This window comes from Cylas formicarius, unplaced genomic scaffold (genome assembly GCF_029955315.1).
Source record: "Cylas formicarius isolate icCylForm1 unplaced genomic scaffold, icCylForm1.1 PGA_scaffold_4__25_contigs__length_36172078, whole genome shotgun sequence".
Classification (NCBI taxonomy): Eukaryota; Metazoa; Arthropoda; class Insecta; order Coleoptera; family Brentidae; genus Cylas; species Cylas formicarius.
In genome coordinates this window covers 33,891,099-33,916,472 of record NW_026844334.1, presented here as the reverse complement: position 1 = coordinate 33,916,472, position 25,374 = coordinate 33,891,099, and the positions used below count along the sequence as shown (strand labels likewise).

General features: G+C 31.8%; 2 protein-coding genes across 4 annotated transcripts in view; one reads left to right on the top strand and one right to left on the bottom strand.

Annotated features, from left to right (window-relative positions):
- Positions 1 to 25,374, top strand: part of LOC132701001 (cadherin-89D) — a 267,876-nt gene that overhangs the window by 1,406 nt on the left and 241,096 nt on the right. The gene's annotated exons all lie outside the window — the stretch shown is intronic.
- LOC132701000 (serine protease nudel-like) overlaps positions 1 to 25,374 on the bottom strand; it is a 181,079-nt gene that overhangs the window by 147,425 nt on the left and 8,280 nt on the right. The window contains exon 2 of the mRNA XM_060668606.1: positions 5,721 to 5,831. The gene's annotated coding sequence lies outside the window, so the exon portion shown is untranslated. The remainder of the gene's footprint in view (positions 1 to 5,720; positions 5,832 to 25,374) is intronic.

Sequence of the window (25,374 nt, the reverse complement as noted above, 5' to 3'; positions counted from 1 at the left end):
ACTATAAAATACTTACTTCTGGAGATTAAATATATAAAAATAAAAATGTTTCTAAATTGAACGCAATAGTCAACTAAAACAATATAAGGATATGGAATTTATCTTAATACGTGGTGTTTAAAACTAAACAAATTGTTAATGTTGAAATAAAAATTTATGACTTTGAAAAAATGCACGTATTACATAATAAAATACTCAAAACATTTTTTAACTATAACTTGCGAACTTTTAGAAGACCAATTATATCTAAATTAAACATAGTATTCCGTTAAAAGAATATAAGGATTTGGAATTTATAATAAGTGGGTATAATACAATAAACTATAAAATACTTACTTCTGGAGATTAAATATATAAAAATCAAAATATTTCTAAAGTGAACGCATAAGTCAATTAAAACAATATGACGATTTTGAATTTATAATAAGTTGCTATATTACAACAAATTTAAAATAAATGTTGCCAAAAGTAAGTACATGATCCTTAAAACTAAAGAAATAGTTTATGTAGAAACAAACAAAATACTTTTTAACCATAACTTGCTTACTTCTAGAAGATCAATTGTTTCTAAATTAAACGTAATGTGCAGTTAAATCAATAAAAGGATTTGAAATTTGTAATAGGTGGTTATTTTACAACAAATTTAATCCCTAAAACTAAACAGATAGTTAATACTGAAATAACAATTGATTGCTTTGAAAAAATGCAAGTAATATATAATAAAAATACTAAAAATACTTTTTAACTAGAACTTGCTTAATTTTTCAAAGAAACGTCCACAGGCTACTGTAATACTTTTTACAAAACTTCTGGATTCCTCCTGCGTCGGTTTTTGCTAAATCGAACTTGCTAACGTTTCGTTCTTCAGAAACAGTTTTAAGCAAGCTCTGAAGAAGCCAACAGGATGATTGGCGAAACGTCAGCAAGTTCGACTCAGCAAAAACCGAAGCAGGAGGAATCCAGAAGTTTTGTAAAAAGTAGAACTTGCTTACTTCTAGAAGATCAATTATTTTTAAATTGAGCGTAAAATTCAGTTAAATAAATAAAAGGATTTAGAATATGATATAGGTGGCTATATTACAACAAATTTAAGATAAATATTTACAAAAATGTATTGTTGTGAGAAAATGCCAATAATAAAAAACAAAACATTCAGAATACTTTTTTAATTAATAACATGTTCATTTCTTAATTCAACGTGATATTCAGGTTAAACAATCTGAGGACTTGGCCTTTATAATAAGTGAGTATATTATAACAAATTAAAGATAAATATTGACAAAAATAAGTACATTGGGTTTAACTAAACAAACAGTCAATGCTGTAATATAAATTGTTGGCTTTGAGAAAATGCAAATATTGCATAATAAAACATTTCAAATACTACCTAATATTTAGTCAAAATAATATTATAATTTAGAATATAGAATATATTAATATAGAATATTATTCAGTTTATTTAGAAGTCTAGGATGAATTCTATTCTTATATGCTATGATTTCGCTATTTTTGAATTGAATTTTTAAATATTTTTAATTGCTTCAACCTTATAAGCAATATTGATTTGAAATAAATACAACTTAATTTTAATTATTATTCCTGATGATTCAAACCTAATAACGTGGATTCCGTTGAATAAATGAATTGAGACAAAAATTTAGAAATGCAAGGTATGTCCCTTCGGGATTTAATAATTTGTATTATCCGATAACCCGCGGGAACGATACAAAGCCTTTGTAAATACCCTTAATCTCAGTTTTTCGGTAAAATAATATAGCAATAATAAGTGTACTTTGGTATTGAAAAAAAAACGAAGTTGAGCTAAAGACCTTATACAAGGTGAGTCAAAGAAAGATGGTCAAACATTAGGACTTCGTTTAGGTCATTTATAATACAGGATGTCCTTTTTTAAATAATATTTTTATTTATAATTCTGACAGTTTTTCAAATATTTTGTTCAAAGTTGATGTGGTGTATAATTGACCAGTTGGGACACACTTTTCGTATAAATTTTGAAAATAAAAATAACATACCAGCAGGAGGATGTACCTCCTAACCGTTCAAATTTTTTTGGTAAAACGCCTATGGCCTTAAACATTGATTTGGTTTTATTAAACATCTTGATTTGCATTTTTTTCTCTTATTTAATTTAGGTAACAATTTTGGATTGGAAATTGCAAGTGTAGACTGTTGTTCGTGAAACTTTTTTAAAGATGCAGTATTAATAGAACTGGTATTATTGGCATGTATTTTGACAAAAAAGGGAAAAATATGAAGCCAGGTTCTCTGTTGTTATTTTAATCTGTGCATGTTCAACAAAATATATTCTAAGGCCATAGGCGTAGAATTGATAACATTGGGGGAATATATTGGGTACAAGATACTAATTTCTTATGTTAGTTTATAGGCATATGAACTGTAATCTAATAATATAAATAAACATACCAAGTTTCAACAAGATTTGTGAAAAAGTGTGAGATTTTTAAATTAAAATTTGTTTTTTTTTTTATAAAGTTAAACGCCCCTTATTATAGGGGCGCAAAATGGAAGAAAAACCTGTCATTAACGGCTTGATCTGGCATTCTGTCCCACCTTCCATTCTGGGTGTCCTAGAAATGCCATCGAAGTAAGGTATTAGAGAAACTGAGTATTATGATGAGTCAATTTGTGATGCTTCTAATAGTTAAAGTTTAAAGGCTGTGATAAAGTGGTGGAAGGTTGAATATTTTCTTAAATAAATGTCGACATTTGCAATAAAGCTTAACATATTTTAATAGACTTGGAGTCTTTAAAAAGGGCGTTTCTTCTTCATTCTTGCTGTGTGTGATGCAATTGTTACGGTTATCTTGCCGCCAGATGGTGCTTTTTAATATATTACGCAAAATGTAATTTTCTGACAAAACAACAAATTCAATGATTTGAATTATTAGTCTTAACAACAACAATAAAGTGTCGCATTTGAATATAATTCTAGGTAAAATAGGTTTTAAATAATTTTACGCTCAAAAAGTTATATTTTGCCAAACGATATATAAAATTAGAATAAAATTGAGTTTTAATTTTTCACTTGCTTTAAAAAACCTTTTGTTCTTATCAAATTACCCAGTGGCCGATATTATTACGACTTGTTGTCCTTGCCCGTTTTCAATTAATTTATTACAATCATTAATTTTTTAATTAGTAGTTGTGTTTAGTCATTTAACCAAAGCCAAAAAAGTAGTATGTATTTTTATGGAAATAATCGGTAGCTTTCTTCGTTCCTAATGCATCGATATCTGGATTATGATGAATTTTGGTTAGATTTGCTACTCAAATATAAAAATAATTAATAAAATTAGTAAGCATAAATATTTGAAAACTGCTATTATCAAAAGTTAGTGTACAAAGAAGTATAATTGAATATTGTTTTTTATTTGGAATCCTTGTTATGAAACTCATAAATATAAAGGCCTCCACAGACGCTCAGTTTTTTAGCACAGGCCAACTGTGCAGGCCAATTTGTGCAGTTCAACTGTACTATTGCCTGTCCCACACACACGCAGTTTTATAGCACTAGTTTTGGCATGATTTTTCTATACTTAAAAGAAAATGGCTTCTCGAGACTCGGCATTATATTGCATTGTGCTTGCCTGTGCAATAAAGAAAAAGCAAAAAAAGCAACGGTTGGTTCAAAGAAGCAAATGGACCAAAGATTGGATACTCAAAAGAAATGATTACTCCCATGTCAAATTGCTTGCTGATTTGAAACTTGGGAAGCAGGAATCGTTTCTCCTTTAATACAAAAGCAAGACACATGCATGAGTCAATCAATTTCATGCCATGAGCGGTTAACAGCTACCCTAAGATTTCTCGCTAGTGGTCGAAGGTATGAAGATTTAAAGTTTTCAACACTAATTTCACATCAGGCATTGGGACAAATAATACCTGAAACATGCAGAGCCATATTCAAAGTATTGAAAACAGACTTCATTAAGGTAAGCAAACATTTTATTCCAATAATTCAAAAACATAAAATGTTAATTCCAAAATCAAGGGTTGAAAAACATATCTACAAATTAATATCCGGCTTCGGGGTTATAGCCACGCAGAAAAGTACCTAAATTTTCATTACCTTCTAGTTATTGGTGTTGTTGTGCAGAAAGTAAGGGTTACATTACATGCAGTTAATAAGAAGACTGCATATTATTATATTGTTCTTGAGTAGATTGCATAGGCATCAGTTGACGAGAGGCTTCCATACAATTGGAATTTGTAGCTGCAGGTTCTTGCACCAACTTATAATTTGGGTTTAAGCATCCTAGTTCTGCTTCGAACAACAATGATCTTTTCAGCATATATTCGTTGCTCATGTGGCAAGCTTCTTATTTTTGAGGCTATAGTTTTGCCTATAGTATCAAATTGGTGTTCCTTATTTTCTAATTGTGCACAGGCTCTTGATATTAATATGTCAGTTGAGTCTTCTGATCTTTTCTTCTTTTTTGAGGTACTTGAAGTGAAACTGGCTGAACTAGTAGGGCGGGATAAAATTTCGGAACCTTCTGTTAGTTCGATGTTAAAAACTTCGGGACCAGGACTTAGGACGTTAAGTGTTAAGTTAAATAAACCTTAAAACTGAACAAATCAACTGAACGAGTCCACACACGCTCAGGTTTCCAAGTTTGCGCAGGCTAAATTCAAGCACGGTCTAATTTTGCTCAGGCCAGGTCAATGGCCTGCGCAGTCGACCGGACGTTCACACAAAGGCACCGATATGCCTGCACAAATTAGATTTGCACAGGCGGCATGCATTAAAATACTGAGCGTCTGTGGGGGCCTTAACATTGAAATGGTGCAAAATACTCTTCTAAGGTATCTGTATTACCGTGGAACTGGTGAATACCAATGGCACATACCGAAGACGAACATTATGGAATCAAACAATATTGATTCTCCACAAAACAGAAGATATGTGTGTAATTTTTTGATATAAATTTTTAAATAATCATTGCTCCCGAATTACTAATGTTTATGCTACAAGATGTGCTAATTTTTGAGAATTTTTAAGTCGGCAATAACCCATACTCTTATAGTAAGTATTGTTGTAATTGTGTAATCAAATCCGGTTAGAGTGAGTTTTATAGCATGTATTGTCAGTTAGTAAGCTGAAATCTAAACTATTTGAAATATGAAATTAATTATAAAATTGACTTTCGTAGGTTGTTCACACCCATCTTGTAAATGAACGTATTTCTGTTAAGTTAGTATATAAATAAATAAACACATAAAACAAATAATAATTATCCTCCCTGGTGAAAATTTTGTCTAGGACCATCGGTTTGCTAGTATATTTTTAGCTTAGGTGATTTACGTTGTTAGCTATCCGCCACATATAATGCTGAATATATTTTTCCATCTCCTCGCCGATAACGTAATAGTGAAGGGTATGATATAATTTTCTAAGAGCTTTTTAATATTCAACTTTTAAAACCTCGTCGTTCAATGTACACTTATTCGAAATGAAAATAAAATCATAATTAATAGTTAATATCAAATTCTCGTTGCACATTCTCCAACCTTTCACCATCTTCACACGTACCTAGCGTGGACGTCCTGATCCGCGGAATTACTCTCGCGATGATTTTTCATCGCTCATTGAACTAAATATTTAATGATCTCGATCAAATGTATATTCTAGATCAGAATTACACGATTTGGTGAGTGGTACTTACGTATGTACTTACGTATGGTAAATTATCTGAAAAAATTTAAAAAATATGTTCGGATATCCTATCGACGCCATCGCCACGGTTTTCCACAAGTTTTTAATTCGATAGATAATGGTAGCCTCTTATCTGCAATGCAAAATTCTATGTATTAATTTGATATATTTACTCCAGTCTTTATTAGAATAATAATAACAATAAATAGTCTTCATTGGTAAAAAAAATAATAATAAGTTAAAAAATGGCATACAAAAACAAAAAATTAAAAAAGGAAAAGAAAAAAGAATGTTATTATCAGTAATTCTTTTGTTATCTAAATTTTGCCATTTTTGTTAAACTCTTTTAAAAAGTCTACCTTGGTTTGATAATAATAATAAATAATAAAGCAAATTATTAAATAAACTGAATGTTTATGCATTTTATAGAAGTGTGTAGTGTAAAAGTGACATGGTCTGGAATATTCAAATTAAATCAAATCTAATATCTTTATTCCAAACTACTAGTAAATAGGAAACTTGACGGACAGATCTTACAGTCAATACATACACGTTAAGATATTTATCTATACCTACTATGGAAACAGCTGTCTATTAAAAAGTTCTAAGCAAATTTTTTGAAAGTTCTACTACTTCATTCATTTTTCAATTTACAATACCATTAGAGATATAAATGTCAGGTGCAGTTAAAAGGAATAGAGTGTTTCAAATATCTTTGCAGTCTGTGTACATTGAAGAACAAACAATATTGTTAACATCTCGTTTTTACAACTTGAATACTCTTTCACATTGAGGTTCGTAATTTACCCTAGTCTACAAAGCAAAACATAGAGTCGATAGTTTATGACACAGCATATCGATATGAGTCACCCAGCAATACTTAAGTATTATGTACCGGGTGTCCCAGTAAGGAGACGACTATTAGCCCAAAAAAAATGCTGGAAATTATGTTCGTGTTTCTGAAATCGAAATGAAACATCTTAAATATCTCCCAAAATGCTTAACGCATTTTAATAGACTTAAAGTCATTAAAAAGGGGTTTTCTGAGACAATCAATAGTGCAATGAGTGATGCGATCGTGTTTACTTTGCCACCGAGTAGATTTATCTGATATAATCACAAAAAAATAATTGTCTGAAAAAAGAATAAATTGAACAATGCGAGTTTGTTTATGTCATTAGAAGGTCAAACAAGGATCCAACAAGCCATTGAAAACCGTATCTCAATATATTCATCCTAACCTGAAATATAAACAAAATAATTAAATTGAATAATTGAAAAAATCGCTTTTATTGTCTAGAATTTAGCAAATAAAACTCTTATTTACTATTTATTATATCAAATCATATTTAAAATCACTATTTATGTTAATTACTTAATTTATGATAATTATTTTTTTTACAATTCCTTCGAAAAGCACCAATTACGCCGTGGCTAACGTTTTTATGTTTTAGTATGCTTTGCAGTTTTATTATTATCATTTATTTTTCCATTAACGCTTAATCACTAATTGTGTCGGTAATGAAGACAACATTATTTTATAACATTTTTATGCTTTATGTAGAAAAATGTGTAAAACCATTCAGAGAAATCTTAGTTGACGGAAATCATTCACTGGTAAATATCAAGTGTGCCATGAAATTAAATTTTGTTTTTATCTGACGAAGCGCTGGCATCTTTCGTTTGATGCTTGTCAATGTTTCTTGACTGAATACCGTTTTCATTAGTTCCAATTTGTAAAATATTTAGTGCAATTTAAATATTGTTTGGCATCCTATATGTAAATATTATAACAATTTATATTATATAAATATTCAAACACCCCCACCACTTCCTGCCAGAGATAGAGCAATGAGCATTAAACAAAAAAGATTTGACTTTTTCTTAACTATAAGATTTTTGTAGAAATTCAGTTTTAAAATTCAAGCTAACAATTACGTCCCCTGGTGGGAAAATAATTTCAAGCATTTTGTCTTGGTCGATTGACTTAATAAATTTCGTAATGTCGTACCTCCTAGGTTCTCAGTGGGACATTCTCTATACATATTTTTTCAAGTACTAAGATGTTTGTTTTATTTATATCAAGCGAATTAAATTGAAAATGGAATGGAAAGTATTTTTAATTATCCTTAAAACTTGCGCACTCTGTGACTTAAATAATGCAATTTTGGCGTTCCTTATACCTCCTAAAATAAAAGCATACAAAACCAAACTGCTTTAATAAATGAGTTTTTTATAACTGTAGTGGAACTTCCACAAGCCATTAAAATTTACATTGTCGCCGATTACGATATTTTGTATGATAAACTTTATAACTTCGCAAAATTAGCTAAGGAAACACCGGTTCTCGACAGTTGCCTATGGATTATATTAATAATTTATATAATTCACTTTTATGCTTTCTGATTTTTAGATTTTCATTGCGGCTTTTAATTTTAACACATTTGTAGTTTTATTAATCGAAATATCTCGATGATACTTCGCAAGCTATATTTTTTATCAAATCGTAACGAGTACGGAGTGGAAGGTTTATTACGGTAGAATATCTTTCCATTTATGAAAGTATCAACAAAATTTAAATACAAAATTTATCTGAATTCACGCTTCATATATATGTAACAAAAGCTGTTTATTATTATTATTAATAATATTTTTGCCAAAATTATTATTATTACTCTTAATATTAATATATACAGGTTATTAGTATTTTCGTGGACACTTGTTATTTAAATTGCTTATTTTAAAATAACTAACTACATCAAAAAAGACTTAAAAACCAAGAAACGGACAAAGGTTGAAATAAAGTAGCTCTAAACTATAGAACCGATGTTAATCTTGACGGGTGTTGAATAGGGATATGAAACGAATGAAATTGTCTCTATTTTCTTTGAAGAGAGATGGCAGATACTTTTATATACCTTTTATATATATCTTTCGCTACGACAATATGCTTAAAGTGCTCATACCTCGAATAAGTTGCCAAGTAATGCAAAAATGAACATTGCAGCCATTATGTCCTAGCCAATCTCAAGTTGACTGTCCAAATTGAAAGCGACTTAATCTATCAACTCCAAGAAAATCAAGAGCTTTCGTTTCTCTGCGCAACAGAAATTTGGGTATCAGCAAGTCAACTTGGAATGATCGGAATAAAGATTTTTAATTAGCTGTCTCTTTAATTTTTCAAAGAAACTTCCACAATTTAATTTATATTCCTCTTGGGTCGGTTGTCGATAAATCAAAGTTGCCGATGTTTCGCCAATCATCCTGATAGTTTCTTCAGTGCTTAACTGAAACTTATTTGTGTTCGCCCTTTTTCTGCGATATATTCTTTGCGATGTATACAGGGAATGCTGTAAAATCCTGGTATCTCAAACGAAATTTTGTCTTTGACAGATTTAAGATTGCAGTCCATACATGATATGGGTTAATTTTTTAGTGGACGATAGCATCCGTTTTGAATTTTTTCCTGATATTCACTTGTGATCATGACCATCGTAGCATTCCTTTATCTGCTTTTAGAACTACGATGTCGCGATAGATTTTAGAGATTAAAGCTATACGTTCAGGCTTTGGAATATTATGTTTACGAGATTTGAATCTTTTAAGGATTTTTGCGGTGTTAAATCAGTCTTACTTGTTAAGTGAAGTGAAAGGAATTAAGTACGAAACTATCGGTTTATCCTCGTGAAGTGTTTTAATATAAAAGCTACATATATAAGTAGAGCATATTTTGGAGAACCAATGGTGCCGACAATAGGTCAAAGGAGTACTCCTGGTTTGTGAATCTTTGGTGGTCCGTAGAGACGCGAAGAGTAGATCAGTGAGGGGTGACGTACTTTGGATTATTTAAGGATTTTTGAGGTTTCAAAATGAATTTCATTAGCTGTTTGAGATTTCATCTTGGCAAGAACAAAGTTGGAACTTTATGCAAGAACTGATTTTTCCGCCTCAGAGTGTTGGGTGATGATACGCTTACCACAGTGTTTGGTAGTTGAGAACAGTTTGATGGTTTCGCTTGTGTTAACGTTAGTTTTTCAAATTTAGAAACCTCAGCAAGTTCAACCGAAACATGAGGAATCAAGAAAACTTGTAAATAGTATAGCTGCTTTTTTCAATAGAGAAGAAAGTAACCATGACGGAAACATAGAATCTGCGCTAATCTTATCATTTTATTAATTTATAGACTCCTATCAAGTAAAAAGGAACACAATGGTATCGACAATATGTTCCCTAAAAACGGACGAAATAACAAAAACATACCCGTACCGGTTCTCAAATATTTGCTTGAAGGTGGTAAGAGAAGTAGAAGAGAATGTCCAATTTCTAGTGTCTTTACGCTATGAGGCTTATATACTAGACTACAGCGTTCGTCCGTGACAGAGTCTGTTGCAGTCAAGCGTGAGGTCGTTCCGCTAGGACACAATCATGATCGGAACTATTAAGGGTGGACAGATTGCAGGTATTTCCACGCTGAGATTGCTAAAAATGTTACCCTTGTTTTTAATTAATTCAGCTTCCTTAATGTTGGCCTTTTTTTCACCCCTTATTTTGTGTTCCTTATGTTCTTCAATTCTAACGTTTAGATAGATAGTTCCTTATTTCAAAAATTATTACCCATGTTAACAAAAAATGAAATGACGTCAAAGACCCGCTGTAGGTTTAGTTTAAAGATCTTTTCATTTCTGCGATATCACTCACCACATTCACAGGGTCTTTGGTGGCTACACTGTGGCTGTTGATTCGATGTTTCTACCTTTGAGTAATACATTGACAAATTCCTTAATCTGTAAAGACCTCCCCACAGTTGGTAGATATTTTAAAAAATGTAAGATTATGTCTTTCAGACAAGTTTGTTAGCTTTGACGCGAAAAATTTATACACCAGCGTGCCCTTGGTGGAATCGTTAGACATTGTCCAGGCTAGATAATAAGTCAAAGATAAGTTTTACGCCTAAGATGGCATACCGATGAGTTTCTCTCTCACCCGGGTGGTAGGGAATATAAACATGGAATGGTTTGAAACTTACGCTGTAGATGGGGCAATTCGTAAACCTAGGATCTGGCTTCGATATTTTAACGATACCTTGATAATCTACAATAGAACCGATAGACAGCTATACTTTTTAATCAGCTTAATTCTTTGGCACCGTCCATAAAATATATCCTTGAGAAAGATAAGAACGGCTGCCTATAGTTCCTGGATGTCCTAGCAAGTAGAAATACTGGCTCATCGGCATACAGAAAACATACACATATTTAAAAACTATAAAAAACGGCAGCCAAAATAGGAGTCACCCAAACACTCTGCAAAAGAGCGATCGCAATATGCAGTGGCCCAGAATCATTCGATTAATGGCCACACTGAAAAGGGTATTGACAAAATTATATCAAATTATAAAGTCAAAGCAACAACAGAACTATGTGAGATAGATCTTTCTCTCTTTAACGAACGACATTAAGAAGCATACCTACTCAAGCGACAAAGTGTAGTAGACACCGGAGTTGGTTGTGACAGGGGTTATTTGTTAGAATCAATTTGGGGCAGTATTACTTATCCTGTATAATAAATAATAAATTACAGCCATTAGACAAGTCAGTATATGGTCCGCTAAAAAAATACAACACTGCGATTAATTCCTGCATGAGAAACCATCCAGGTGAGACAGTGATAATATATTCCCTGTATTGCTAACGAGGCTTTGCCATTTGCTACCACGCCAAATAATATTCAAGCTGGGATTCATAGGATTTGTCCTTTTAATAGATACGTATTTGGCGACGATGTTATCTACAGATTAAATCCAGAAACCGTCGAAACAGAGCCCAACAATAACGAGCCTCCCGAAATGACTCCCCAACGTTTATTGGATAAAAGTTATTCCCTAAAAATCCTAGAAAGTGATGCTCGAAAAATATTATATTCCTAAAACAGAACACCAATAAAGAAGTCACCCAAAAGCATAAACTTAACTTCCGATTTAAATCTACAGATGCTCGAAAAAGTCAGGTAGATGAGACAAATTTATCCGGACTCTCAGGCATGGGTAAATCATATTTTTCACCTCAAGATATACGTTCGGAACCAAAGGCGAGCAACAGGACGAACACCAAAAGAGGACGCAAACGTGGCCGTGTGGCTATTTGGACTGACACCCCCAACAAGGACGAGTCAGAAGAAGGATATAAAAAGAAACAAGAAAGGGAATAGAAGAAAAAAGCTAACGAGTGCGGTGCAACAAGGGTAAGGTAACAAATATTGACAATAGCAAGCAGAAGAAAAATGTAACTATAAGGGCCTCATGAAGCAGCTCTGATGAAGATGATACGTACACATTTTGTCTGATTTGTGGTGAGCCTTACTAGAATTCTTTTTCCGAAGAAAAATATGCAAATGCAAATATTGGGCAAAAACATATATTGCCAAAACTGTGACTCGGATGATGATATCTAAATAGCTTTTAATGTATTCGGTTATGTCGCAACTAACCCCAGCAGTGTCACAAACAGCCCCTGGAAGGGGTTATTTGCGACATAACAACAATCTTTGGTTTTTTATTTGTATTTACAAATGTATGTATTTTTATATATAACAAATGTAGAATAAAAACAATACGAAACGGACATCAGACGTTAGCTTTAAAAAATAAAATTAAATTACTTTTTTTTTTAAATGACACAACCAACCCCTGGGTAAAAGCAACACAACATCAAATGGTCCGCAGCTCAAGTCTAAAGAAGCTGTATTCATTAATAAAGCGCATCAATGTTGACGGGCTAGTGGATTAACCTCACGATTGACTGCATCCGACTCTCTCTCCCGGATGAACGCTATAGTCTATTATATAGGGCTCGTAGCCTTAGAATTAAAATTAGTCCGCACTAACTGCACTAATTTCGCACAAACATTGACAGAGCAAATCAAAATTATGTCTTTAAGAAAGTCAGTCATAATGTACTCTAAATCTTTTCCGACAAGCCTTCTTCAATGCATGTATTATTCTATTTGGAGAAAAGACGCTAAAGGCCTAAAATTTTTCGCATTCACTGCTTTTTTAGCGAAGTTATTCCGCTGACATACTTTTTCATGACAACCCCGTTAATTAATTCCACTGGCTATAAACACCATCTAAACAAAAGGAAAATTAGGCTCTCACGCAAAAATTTACATATAAAAGAGTGAAATTGGGACTCGCGCAACGCAGATCTTGAATCTTGAATCGACTTCTGTACGTGTTAACAAAGTAATCGGTCTTCACGCCTTTTATGATTAGATTTTACTTATCTAAAGTAGCGAGTGAGCGTATTGCAAATTCAATTTGTGTTCTTATCTACTATTTAATTGTTTCCTATTGCCGAGTGCAGTCGTCATGTCATAGATATTTACATTTTATGCGGTTTATTTCACGCTCCATGAAAATGACTGAGCTCGCTAAGCAAGTAAAAACCAGGTGGAACTTTATTACACAAAATGTGCGGTGCATTAAATGAGGGTATTTTCTAGCTAATATTTTTCGCAGCTTGAGGTTTTATTATTAAGCACTTATAAAGAAGTTTATGCCAATTATTCGATGATTTTATGATGATTTTTAGATAAATAAACTAAACTTGTATTTTTTAAACTATCCAAAACCTTACTATTCGGCTTAATATTCCACATAGACTGTTCCTTTTTACAAAACTTCTGGATTCTTTCTGTCCAGTATCTGAACAGTTTCAGTTAAGCTCTAAAGAAGTCAACAGGGTGATTGGCAAAACGTTAGCAAGTTCGACACGACAAAAGCCGCAGGAGGAAGCCAGAAGTTTTGTAAAAAGTATTACAGTAGCCTGCGGAAGTATATTTGATCATATAGAGTGTTATAGATTTTTGAAATATTCTTCACAGACTCAATCATATTATCCAAAAATGTACAGGGTGACCCTTTAAAAAAATATAATTACGGTTTGTTTCTCTAAAACAATTAAAGGCCATTGAATTCTGAGTATAAAAGAGCAAGTAACCCACATTTTTCTTTTCCAATAAACTCTAGAATAATCAAGATACAAGGGGGTGTCGAAGTTTTCAATAAAATCTTTTATATAACCTTACTATGTCTTAAAGAAACGAATAAATATTCTACAGCTAATACAAAACCTAAGGAATGTTATAAAACTTATAGCTCAATCAACTATGGTGCTTCATATAAAGTTTTATAATATTTTTCCAGGACTGATTGTTGTTGATTGTTTCAGTTTTTATAGCTTTATTAATAATTCTTTTATAAAACTTGCGGTCTTATAACTTATTTCGTAAAACCGTTATAAATCTCAAAGAATATAATAAATATAATAAAATATGGTTTTTATAAAAAGCAGAACTATTATAGCAGTGTTTATAGTTCTATAAAAAACCAGGCGGTGTTACAAGCTTAAGTTATAAATACTAAAATAATTTCAGATTCATAAAATTGAATCCATAAATTTGGGCGTTGATTACTTCAGTTTTTATAAAACCCTTTTATATCATTTTCACACTTAGGACTTTACAGATTACTTCGTAAAACAACAAAAATTTTAAAGTATATAGTACATATTCTACACCTACTATGAAACCTATAGATTGTTACAAGAATTATAGCCCAGTCGAATTTGGTGTAGTTTGACCAACTTCCTTCTTTGCACAATTTTTTAAGGCAGTTTTAGTTTAATTGCAAACTTTATTTTGATATTTATGGCACACTGTTCTAAAAGACCAATAAATAATCAACTATTGCATAAGTGATAGTTGACATTTGTTCACTATTATTCCAATTTTGTTTAGCTTTATACCGCAACACTTTTTTATTGGGGACTTAATAAAACCATCAAGAAAGAAATATTCCTAGCTAAGTGAAGTTTCCAGCATAAGAAAGATGATTGTTATTTTATTATTAGCATTAGCGCATTTATTTTGGTAATGATGAAATATAGCAAGCTTTTCGTGCCAAATGAGATTAAGTAGTAGGAAAACGTTATTTGGGTTGCCACAATATTTAGTAAGAGATTCGCATAATACTATCAAATTCAAAATAAATTTTTATAGTCTTATTTATTTTATAATTAAAGCAAAACACAATGACAAAGAAAAGCAATGAAGTATGGATAATGAAAACAAATTGTATAGAAAAAGATGAAGCGAAAACAGTGCGTCTTGGTTTGATATTATAAATACTTTATCATATATTTACGTATTTTATATAACAGTAACTAAAGTAACGTAATGAGGATCATTAAGAACGTGAAGTTTAAATTTATTTATTTTTTTATTATTTTTATTTTATTTAAACGAAAATTAAGAGCATGCATGAATTTTATTTCTACTCTAAATGTGGTAAATCGGACTTCAAACTATTGACGAATACTCCACAACACTTCTCGCCATACTGCAATAAAATATGTGGGTAGGTGGGTTCTCAATAACCGGAGTACGTAATGTTTTCGGAATCATAGTCTCTATATGGGACTGAAATAAAAGTTTAGAGTCCAGAATAAACGCTAAATGATTAACCTTGTTAACTCTTTTCAATGGAATATTGTTTAATTTAGAATTCATATTTGGAACAGTTCAAGAAAACATATATAGCAACAATCTTCAAGTGGGGTGAATTCAAAGGATAGTACTCAGAAAATCTGTTACAATTAACCATGTTGCAAAGGGGAACGATAGTAGAAATTTTCAGGTGATCAGCACGCAATGACATTGAATGTTTTGTTGAAAAATATTACATTGTTTCAAGTTGTTCGGAAAATCTGCTTAAATTTGGGAATTAAACGGCTGCTTCGTCCTGTGCCCACATAATTTATAATTCTTAAAATTATCCAAATATCGAAAATTACAAATTTTCACATAAATCCATAAAATACGAAATGTATTCAAAAATCAAAAAAATAATATAATTAATAAAATTTGCATATGAACTGCCGAATACTCAGGTCAACAACTGGCGTTCGTCTCGGCTGTTATTTTAATGATGCTGGAATGGTAAACTGGTTGCAGGTTCACTATATTCTAATACTAAAACCGCCATTAATCATTGGGCACAGTCGATTAAAAACTAAATTTTAACGTTCGATTTTGACATGCAGATAGGTATTTTGTTCAGTTTGGGTGTACCGAATTTATTAGAGTTTTATCAAATAAACTAAATTTGTGAAAAAGCTACCTTCAAAATCAAATGTCCATTTTAGACTACTGAATTTGTCATATTAACGACCACCGGGAATTTTTTGCATCATTAAAATAGTAAATAAAGTGTGATGTACGGTGCTTTCAATTTATCCTGATAACATTTTGATTGGCTGTAACTGTATTACTGTAAAAGCCAATAGAAAAAAACTAATACAAACAGTTATTTGATATCTAAACTTTAAATAGAATCTCCTATATATGTTACCGGAATTCGATAAAACGCATTATTCTGAATACAATTATTTATCACACTTTATATTCTATTCCTCTTTTTTTAAGAAATTTGCAAAGCCGAAACCCATTATCCCATTATCATTTATTTGGTTGTACCTCTCATAATTGTGACGTTTCTAACGTATTGGTCAAAATAAGAAAAACCTTAACTTTAAAATACAGAACATTAATAATCCAAAATGACAGACTCATAGCGGTTGCAGAAAATAAATAAAAACTTTGCATATTGCATATTGAAACAGACAAAAAGATAAATGGATATAATGTTATATCTAAAACACTTCCCCTCTATAGTCTATGCAATTTTCTGATTGATTTCGATATTTGCTAAAACTTTTAGTTCTTCAAAAATCTATACCCTGGATTTCCATTGTTTCACCATCTCGCGCTACGATGCCGTTTATACTAAAGGTTGACTCTTCTGAGAACATTTTTAGCTTGTGAAAGTTCACAAGATACGACAAGCAAAAGAAGTCTGCCATGCTGAGCAGTGTGAAGAAATTGAAGGAATGGAGAGAAAGCATGATATATTAAACCAACTAGCGAAGTGACACTCAGCAGAGTCATTCGGGGTCGGAGAGGAAACAGACTCACTGGTGTTTATCAACCACCATAACGAATTATTTGACGGCAACAGGAAAATGATCCTGACAATATAACACACACTGAACCACTAATTATTAAAGAGGAAGTCAGAAGATAGTTGTTAGAAGATAAAGGAATAGCAGCAATGACAGAACTCTTCAACATTGTAGATAACACTGGAATACTGCCCTAGGATTGGTTAAAATTAGTCTTCTTTACGTTTCGAATAAAGAACAGAGCAACAATCGACTTGATGAATCATGTTTTAAAACACACGAAAAAATACATAGCGAATTGAAAGAAAGAATTGGTAAAATCCAGATAAGCTTTAGTAAAGGTCTTGGCACGATGGAAGCGTTGTTTGGTGTCGGGGTGCTAATTCAGAGGTGTCGGAAAGTGAATTATGATATGTATCTGTGGTTGAAAAAGTTTTTGATAGAGTGCAACATGACATATTGCTTCAACTCTTTAAAAGGTCTGGGACAGATACCAGAGATATCCGAATTATTCATAATCTGTATTGGTATAGAAGGCAGTAGTAAAAATTAAACCTCATCTAAACGAGGGGGTGCATCAAGATTGCTTTCTGTCACCTTTGGTGTTCATCAGATATTCCGAAGATATTTTTAAAGAAGCCATGAGTTACTGAAAAATTATAAATAACATCAGATACGCCGAAAACACTCTACACACAACCTTACGCCTTCCAACGATGTATGCTCAGTACGGGGTTAAACTAGATATTAATAAAACTAAATATACGAGGTGTGTTCAAAAAGTAAGGTGACTTCAAATTGGGAGGGCCATGTACATTCAATCTTCGTTTTTTTTTTGTTATGTTGGAACACACGTCCCTAACATATGTTCCAGTTTCAGCCAGTTTGGCCGTTTGCTTTTATTTTTGGGAGACACCAGCGTTAGACGTGTTTTGTGTGCTCTGTGATTTTCTGCTGTCAAAAAAATGGTGCAAAGAATTTGTATAAAATTTAGTGTAAAAAATGGAATACAGTGCTGCAAAACACTTGAAATGTTGACAACGACATATGGTGAATCTACTTTGAGCAAAAAAGTTGTTTATAGCTTGTTCAAGCTGTTCCAACATTCAATAACTGATAAAAGCGCTGAAGAAGTGAAAAAAATGGTATTGAAAAATCGTCGAATCACTATTAGAGAAGTGGTTGAAGATGTCGGCATCTCTATTCGCTCGTGCCATGCAATTTTTTCCGAAAAAAGCACGTTAAGTTCGATCAAATGCCAAGAATTTGCTTACTGTTATTATTTACTTTGATTATCGTGGCGTAGTACATCAGGAGTTCTTACCACAAGGTCGTACGGTCAATAAAGAGTATGTAAAGTTATGCGCCGCTCGCGAGAAGCAATACGTAGAAAACATCCCGAATTGTGAGAAAACAATTCACGGATTTTGCAGCGCCTGCTCAATACTAATCGTTGCTTGTGTCTAACTTTTTGGCCAAAAACAAAACCACCATATTCACCCGACATGGCCCGCTGCGACTTTTCCCTGTTCCCAAAACTTAAGAAACCCCTGAAGAAAAAATTGCCGAAAGAACTCAAGGCTATACCATAAAGTGCTTACCAGAAGTGCTTCGAAGATTGGACGAAACGTTGGCATCAGTGTATTATATTTGGGGGTGGGGGATTTCTTTGAAGGGGACAACATTAATTTTGATAAATAAACAAATGCTTTTTGATTAAACTTAAAAGTAACCGTACTTTTTGAACATAGCTCGTACAATCATTAACAAACATTTATGTTGAGGAAAAAAATGACGTATTTGGGTAGTAACATCAACGATAAATGGGATTCATCTAATGTAATTAAAATTAGAATAGAATAGAAAAATCAAGTAAGTTCTCTTTAGCCTTAATGTAACACGGAAACTGAGATTGAAAATGATTACATATTACGTGATTCTTGTTATCCTTTATGACATGGCAGTCATGGACACTCACTGCCATGCTGATCAAACATCTAGAAGCATTCGAAATGTAGAAATGTATCCTAGTCTACTGAAAATTAGCTAGGTGGATAGAATGAAAATGTCAATAGTGCTAAAGCTAAAGATTCTAACCATCAAGTAACATAAGCTCACCTCATAATGTAAGAAAAAATAAAAAGCAAGGGGGACCATGGAAGGTGACAACCATCATTATTAAAAAATCTAAGTCCTCGACCGAACCGATCCGTGTAGCTAATAATAGAACAATGATTGTCAATATCAGAAGAAAAAGAAAGTTGACTTATTTAAATAGAATTTTCTTGCTGATCTACAAACAAAAAAGTGACTATCCCCCCATCTTTCATTTTGAAAGATGGTGTGTGTAACACATTTCCAATATGGCTTTATTTAAGATCTGTGGTCGTTTTATTAACTGAATGCAAAATTAATAGGATTGAAGCATCATTTTCGTGGTATCATTTATTAGTTAAATTTATTTACTAACTTATGCATTGAGCTTCTGCGTAATAGAATACCTATGTGGATATTTTGCTGAAATTTTTCACAAACGTAGCAATAAAAATGTTCACCTTCTCTCGGTAATATTGGATTATAAATATTCTCTATTCTAAAGTCAACATTTTTATCATTCTGACAAATACGTCACAATTATGAAAGGTATTTTGATTTTAAATCGATGTTTTGGTTAGTTTAGAATTGTTTGATTTAAATTTTTATGATTGGACATTTTGTGTTTAACCCTTAAAGTTCAAATTATAAACAGTAAGCATTTTACTCTTTAGCAAATTTTATACTTTTTAATTTTTTCACCCCTGCATTGCGAAACTAATTCTTAAAGCAAGCAAAAACTTTAATAAAGAATCCTTTTGTGCAGTATTTTTCACTTTCTAGTCTATTTATTCGTCTGTCTACTCCATACGTGGACACACCGTATATTTAAAAATTCCAACAAAACCAAATGGATTGGGCTGCGGGAAATATAGATCAATAGGCTGCGGTAACAAAGAATCCTAATATATTTATTTTATAGAGCTTCTGTATTGATTGGTTTGATTAATGACTTTCGAAAAAGGTCAATACAGTTGGAAAGAAACTAGAATTAAATTAAAATGAGCTTTTACGAAGTCCGCGAAAATTTCTTAGAAATGATGGTGTTCAATGTTTACTCAAAAATCATAAGAGTAAGAAATAGGTATAGAAAACTTGAGCAAAATTGGGTTACCGGCTTACCTAGAATTCGAAAATGACAGAATATATATGGTGTGCTATTTAGAATATTCAATAAACCGTGTTTCTAGCCTCCTTGTACAAAATCTTAAAACACTTTGTATATCTCATCTACAATGTCTGCACTATACGATTTTTTCTAGGGTCCAAATTGCTTAAAAATCCAGGAAGTTATTTTTTATTTCGATAAACGTGAGACATAAATAAAAATAAATATAAATGAAACAAAAAACAAATTCGTAATAACAGTTTTTTATTCGTAGATAGACACATTAATACTTTTATAGCAAATAGAAAAACGTAAAGTGTAAAACATAAAAATTTTACAGTGAAAAATATTAGTGCAATTATATAAAAAAAATGTTTCATACGGTTATTAATTCAACAATACTATTGATACATTTAGATAACAGCAATTTGCACGACATACAATTTCTTAAATTAACAATTATAAAAAGAATTGATAACTAAATCTAATAAAAATTTACCAAAAGAAAATTGTGTCTTCTATATGTTTAAAAATCGAAAAACTTCGCTCAGAAGTTTTGGAATTGTGTTTCTAATTTATATAAATCCAGTGCCCTTTCAAAATTAGGGAAATTGCCTATAAAAACTTTTGAAATCTTTTTTAAGTCTTTCAAGCTTGTGTATTTACAATTATTGACATAATTTTTGTTATAACCGCCGCGGTAAAACTTTTTTGCAATGGACCTCAAATTGGTTTATTAAATCCACTGAATCTGTTAAAGAAACAGTGGTAGCCTCCACTTTTATAAGTACTATAGGTACAAAAGAATAATTTCTTTTTATAAATATTAAATTTTCTTGCACTGTTAGGTTAGAAAAATGAAGTTTTGCATTCACTAGAGCAACAGTAGATGAGCCGTTTAGATCTTTGATAAATTTTTCAACCGATTCAAAGTTCTCAAACTAACGCAGTTCCCAAGCGAGTTATTACTTGTTGTGGTGGTAATTGAATGTTTGGACAATTGCCTTAACTATGTAAGGTGCAATATCCGATAAAAAGAGAATGAATTTTTCTGCCGGAACACTGTTGGGCAAATAAATGACATCGTACAGTTGTTTTGGCAAAAATCATCTTGCGCAATGCAAAAAATATGTCAAACAGGCTGAGTTATCAGAAAACTCTTAGTGTTTTGTTTAGGTCACTTAGGAAAAAATTTAGCCGCTAACCCTACACTTTGATTCTTTAAATTGGGGCCATTCAAAATTCAAAAATTTGAGTTGTTGCTCAATTGAAATTGCAGTCTCCTAATTATAAGCAGTCAAAACGTTTGATGTTAAAATATGTTTCCTACTGTCGGTAATAAAACTGCACCGTGCTAAGAAATTGCACATAATCTGCTATGATTTATGACATTCAGATTTTTAATCGGGCCGAAGTGGTTTCTCCTTGTCACCTGTTTAATGAATGCTGTTACCAACTTACTCTGGGGAACAGAATAGAATTACAAAATCGTATTTCCTTATTAATTGTTGCTGGAAAAAATAAAAAAAATACATATATACGATATGCAACGTAACTAGTACGAGGTGTATTAGATTTATTAAAATTCCTGTGTGAAATAAATAACCTGAATTGGATATGTTTAACACAAATTCTACATAAATGCTTTTACGTAACACTAGAAAGGAAATTGTAGACTTATTTTTTCCAATACTCTCGAGTCGGCCACTTGCACTTTATAATATAATGATTGCCGGTGCTGCCGCGCCATTTTGCGAAATTAACGGAAACCGTCGGAAATACTTTCGCATTCGGAACGTTTTTTATACGTTTGTTATCTCTTTTAGAATTCCCGTTTCCGTGGAAATAGTTTGCTGTTTTTTCAGAATCTGTTTAATTGAATAATTGGTGGCTTATACTCGCGTTATAAAAATGCGCAAAATTTATTATATATGCCACATTTCGCTCTCTCTTTTCTTTTATTAAAAACGATATCGTTATACAGTGTGTCCCACTTAAGAACCTTGTAAAATTTTTGTTTATGGACTATAGTCATGGCCAATTAATGCAGTTTTCTGAAGCGAAACATCGACAAGTAATTTCAGGGATTTTTTCAAATTGAAAATGCACGTTCACATTCACTATTTAAGATTAACTAGACCAATGGCCAAAGTTTTTAATGTTTTAAGAAATAAATATTTACATTAAATAATGATGATTTTTAGTGATTTTAACATCTTGCAAACAAATTTTAATTATACAAATTTTAAAAATAACAAAAGAGACAACAATTTTTTTTAAAGCATATTTATTCTTTAGTGTCAACTTGAAACGTTAGCATCAATAAATGCATAGTATTGGCAAGGTGTAATGTAGATCTAATTATCTTAAACAACTAAGGAATAAATGATGAAATTCGGAAAACTGTCCAGTTACTAATAGTCCAAGATTTTCTGCTTCAAAAAACTGTATCAGTTAGAAATGAATTGGTTTCAATGTCTTTTAGTAAGATCTCTTCAACAAAAATTGAACTACAAACAACCTAAATGGGTAGGCGACGTGATAGAAATTGACACTGAATAAGAATGCGTTACCAATTAATTTTTTGAAAAGTTCTTCTTTTTTCTCTGTTGTTTTAAATAGTTCTAGTTGACCATGGCTTTAGGTTAAAGCAATAAGCAAAACAAGTGCATTTTTGAGAGATCGGTCCAACAAAAAAAAAGTCAAAATCGCACCATAAACAAAGATTTTACAAGGGTATTGATTTCTTAAGTGTGACATGCTGTATAATATTGACAAATGCGTTTTTTAAGTTGATTTCAGAATGAGATAGCTTGCGTTTTCTCTTTATATGTGTGTTATTACTTGGATGTCAAAATTAAGATAATTGGAAAACATTTTGATTTTGGATATCTGAAAATATATTTACGCGAAAGCTTAGAAACAAAGCTTTAAAACGTTTAAAAATTTCTAAGCAGCCTGTACATAATGATTATCATAATCATTTGCATAACCTTATTTACTGCTGCATCTATCCCGTCAAATTTATTTACAAAATAAATTTAGAAATTCTAACATCAATTGAAATAAACTGAGCTTAAGAAAACTCGATATAAATAAGAACAAAAAAAAGGCTAACAGATACTTTAAAGGAACCCTAAGGACAGAACTTTTGGTATATAATAATAACAATGTTTTAGAAAATGTTACTTATCCTTTTAATTTTACCTTGGTGACAAAGGGACATCTTTAACATAACTATAAATGTTTTTCTACCTCTTCTCTAAAATGTCCAATTACACTCCGCGCGGAAAGTCTAATTTTACCATGTCAGTTTGGTTTCTCACGGATCCGAGCCAGTTCGGACATTTCCGGAATATTACCGCACGATCATGTCAGTGATGGTTTGTGTTTGTGTTGGTTGACAAAAATGTACTCTAAAACTAACAGTCGTAGAAAAAGTATAGTATGCAACACTTTTGGTTTTTTTTAAGTCGAATGCCGTTTGCCACACTTGTTGTGTAATGTAATTTTTCCTACTTTCATCGCTAAAATACTCAATTTGACACCGATCTAGAGTGCTTCCGACATTTTCTGGACATTACCGTAAGGGTTTGGGATGTTTTCGGACAGATTACCCATGATTTGAAGTTTGACGTACCCAAAAACTTATGCTCATAGACCTTTTTTTCACTTCCCACTTCTCTGAAAATTTTCCGAAATTTTTCCCTTCCAAAAATTTGACCTTCAATCAAGAGAATTTGTCAACAAAAAAAATATTTTCCGAAATGCAGTCAGAATTTGGACGGGGAATTAGTTGTGGGAGTGGGCTTGCTGATGTAGCAAATGACATATTCGTAGCCTCTGAAAGTGGAAAAATTTCCATAGTTAGGCTACTAGACTTTAGAAGGTCCTTTAATGTCATCAATAGTTTTTATATCAAGATTTTTGGGGTGGAATGATAGACCCTGCTGGAATAATTCTTCTCTGATCGAACACAGAAAGTGCTTATTAATTAAGTGCGTTCATTTATCGACATTTAATCCCGAGTAACTCATGTTACTTGTCAATTTCATAGGTCTTCAACTTCATAAATATCTTCTACATACCGATGACACCAATTTGAATAGGTCTTTGGAAGACATTAATCATCAACGAATTAATGAATATATTATTTCCGATATAACTAACTCTTATATTGTGTGTTTAAATTAATCCCGCAAGCACGAGTGCGGTAGCTTTTTCAAATTCTAATAAAGTAAAAAAAGAATCTGCTACAAAAGAATACAAACTTAGATTTGGAGAGGACTTATGAGCTTAGGAGAGTTTATGGTACGTTAAAACCAATTATCACCAGGAACCAAAAAACTTACCTGTAACTAATTATTTCTATCACAGTCAAATCACAGTTTTTGGTCCTTGGCTCGGTAGATACACAATTTCAAAACTCATGTCTGATGTTAATTTACGGGGTAGAAGTTCCACCACACATATTTCAAATTATTTCACAATTGCCATCACTATAAAGAAGTGAATACATATAAAAGATGCATAAAGAGAATAAGTTTAAAAAAATCACTAAAACAAGTTTGAATAGGCATGATTTTCGACCTTGGCTACAAAAAAAGGAAACTTATTTCGATAATACGAAATTATCGTACTTTGAGTTTTCATAACTAGATGGGGTTGCTTTATCTTAATCATTTAAATAGAATTAAAATTTGAGCGGATAAGTAGAAGTTTAAGTTCTTTAACTAAAAAAAGTTTTTTTCTCCATACATAGCGTGATATGCCCCTAAAACGAAAATGCTGTAAATTATTTTCAAGATTCTAATATTGCCACCAGGGGGCGTAATGGATAGCTTTTACTTTAATGGGTACTGAGTTAAAGCTGAGACGAATTTAAATCTTCTTTGTTAAATGCTTTTTGTTCTATCGCTTAATTAAAGTAGTGCGGGTTTCAATATGTTCTTAAATAAATTTCGATATCTATAAAAATGCTTAAAGCACTTTAATAAACTTGAAGTCGTTAAAAAGGGTGCGATTGCTAACCTTGCCACCAGGTAACCTTTTATAACATAAAAAAGAACTAAATGCAAATATATTACTTTTTTCAAGTCATTAGATTGCCAAATAAGGATTATCGACCGCAGCCTCTTTAATGTAAATAAAACAAAAGTCTTAACCTCAAAGAGACCTGGTTTTTGTATGTCTGATGATGCCCACGTGAACGAAGCACTAGGAATATACATTTTATTATTTTTGGGGGCCTTTATAGCCTTTATTCTAACCTAAAATATGAATAATGGTAGTTAACTCAACAAAACCCAAAAAAAGATATGTTGTGGAGTTTTAAGTTGTTAATCTGTAATTATCCACAATTATTATTTACAATGCCAAACGATAATTATAATCAAAATAGAACGTTGTTAATAACAATACCTTTGGGTCTCACATCTGGTGTCAGGGTACTCAAT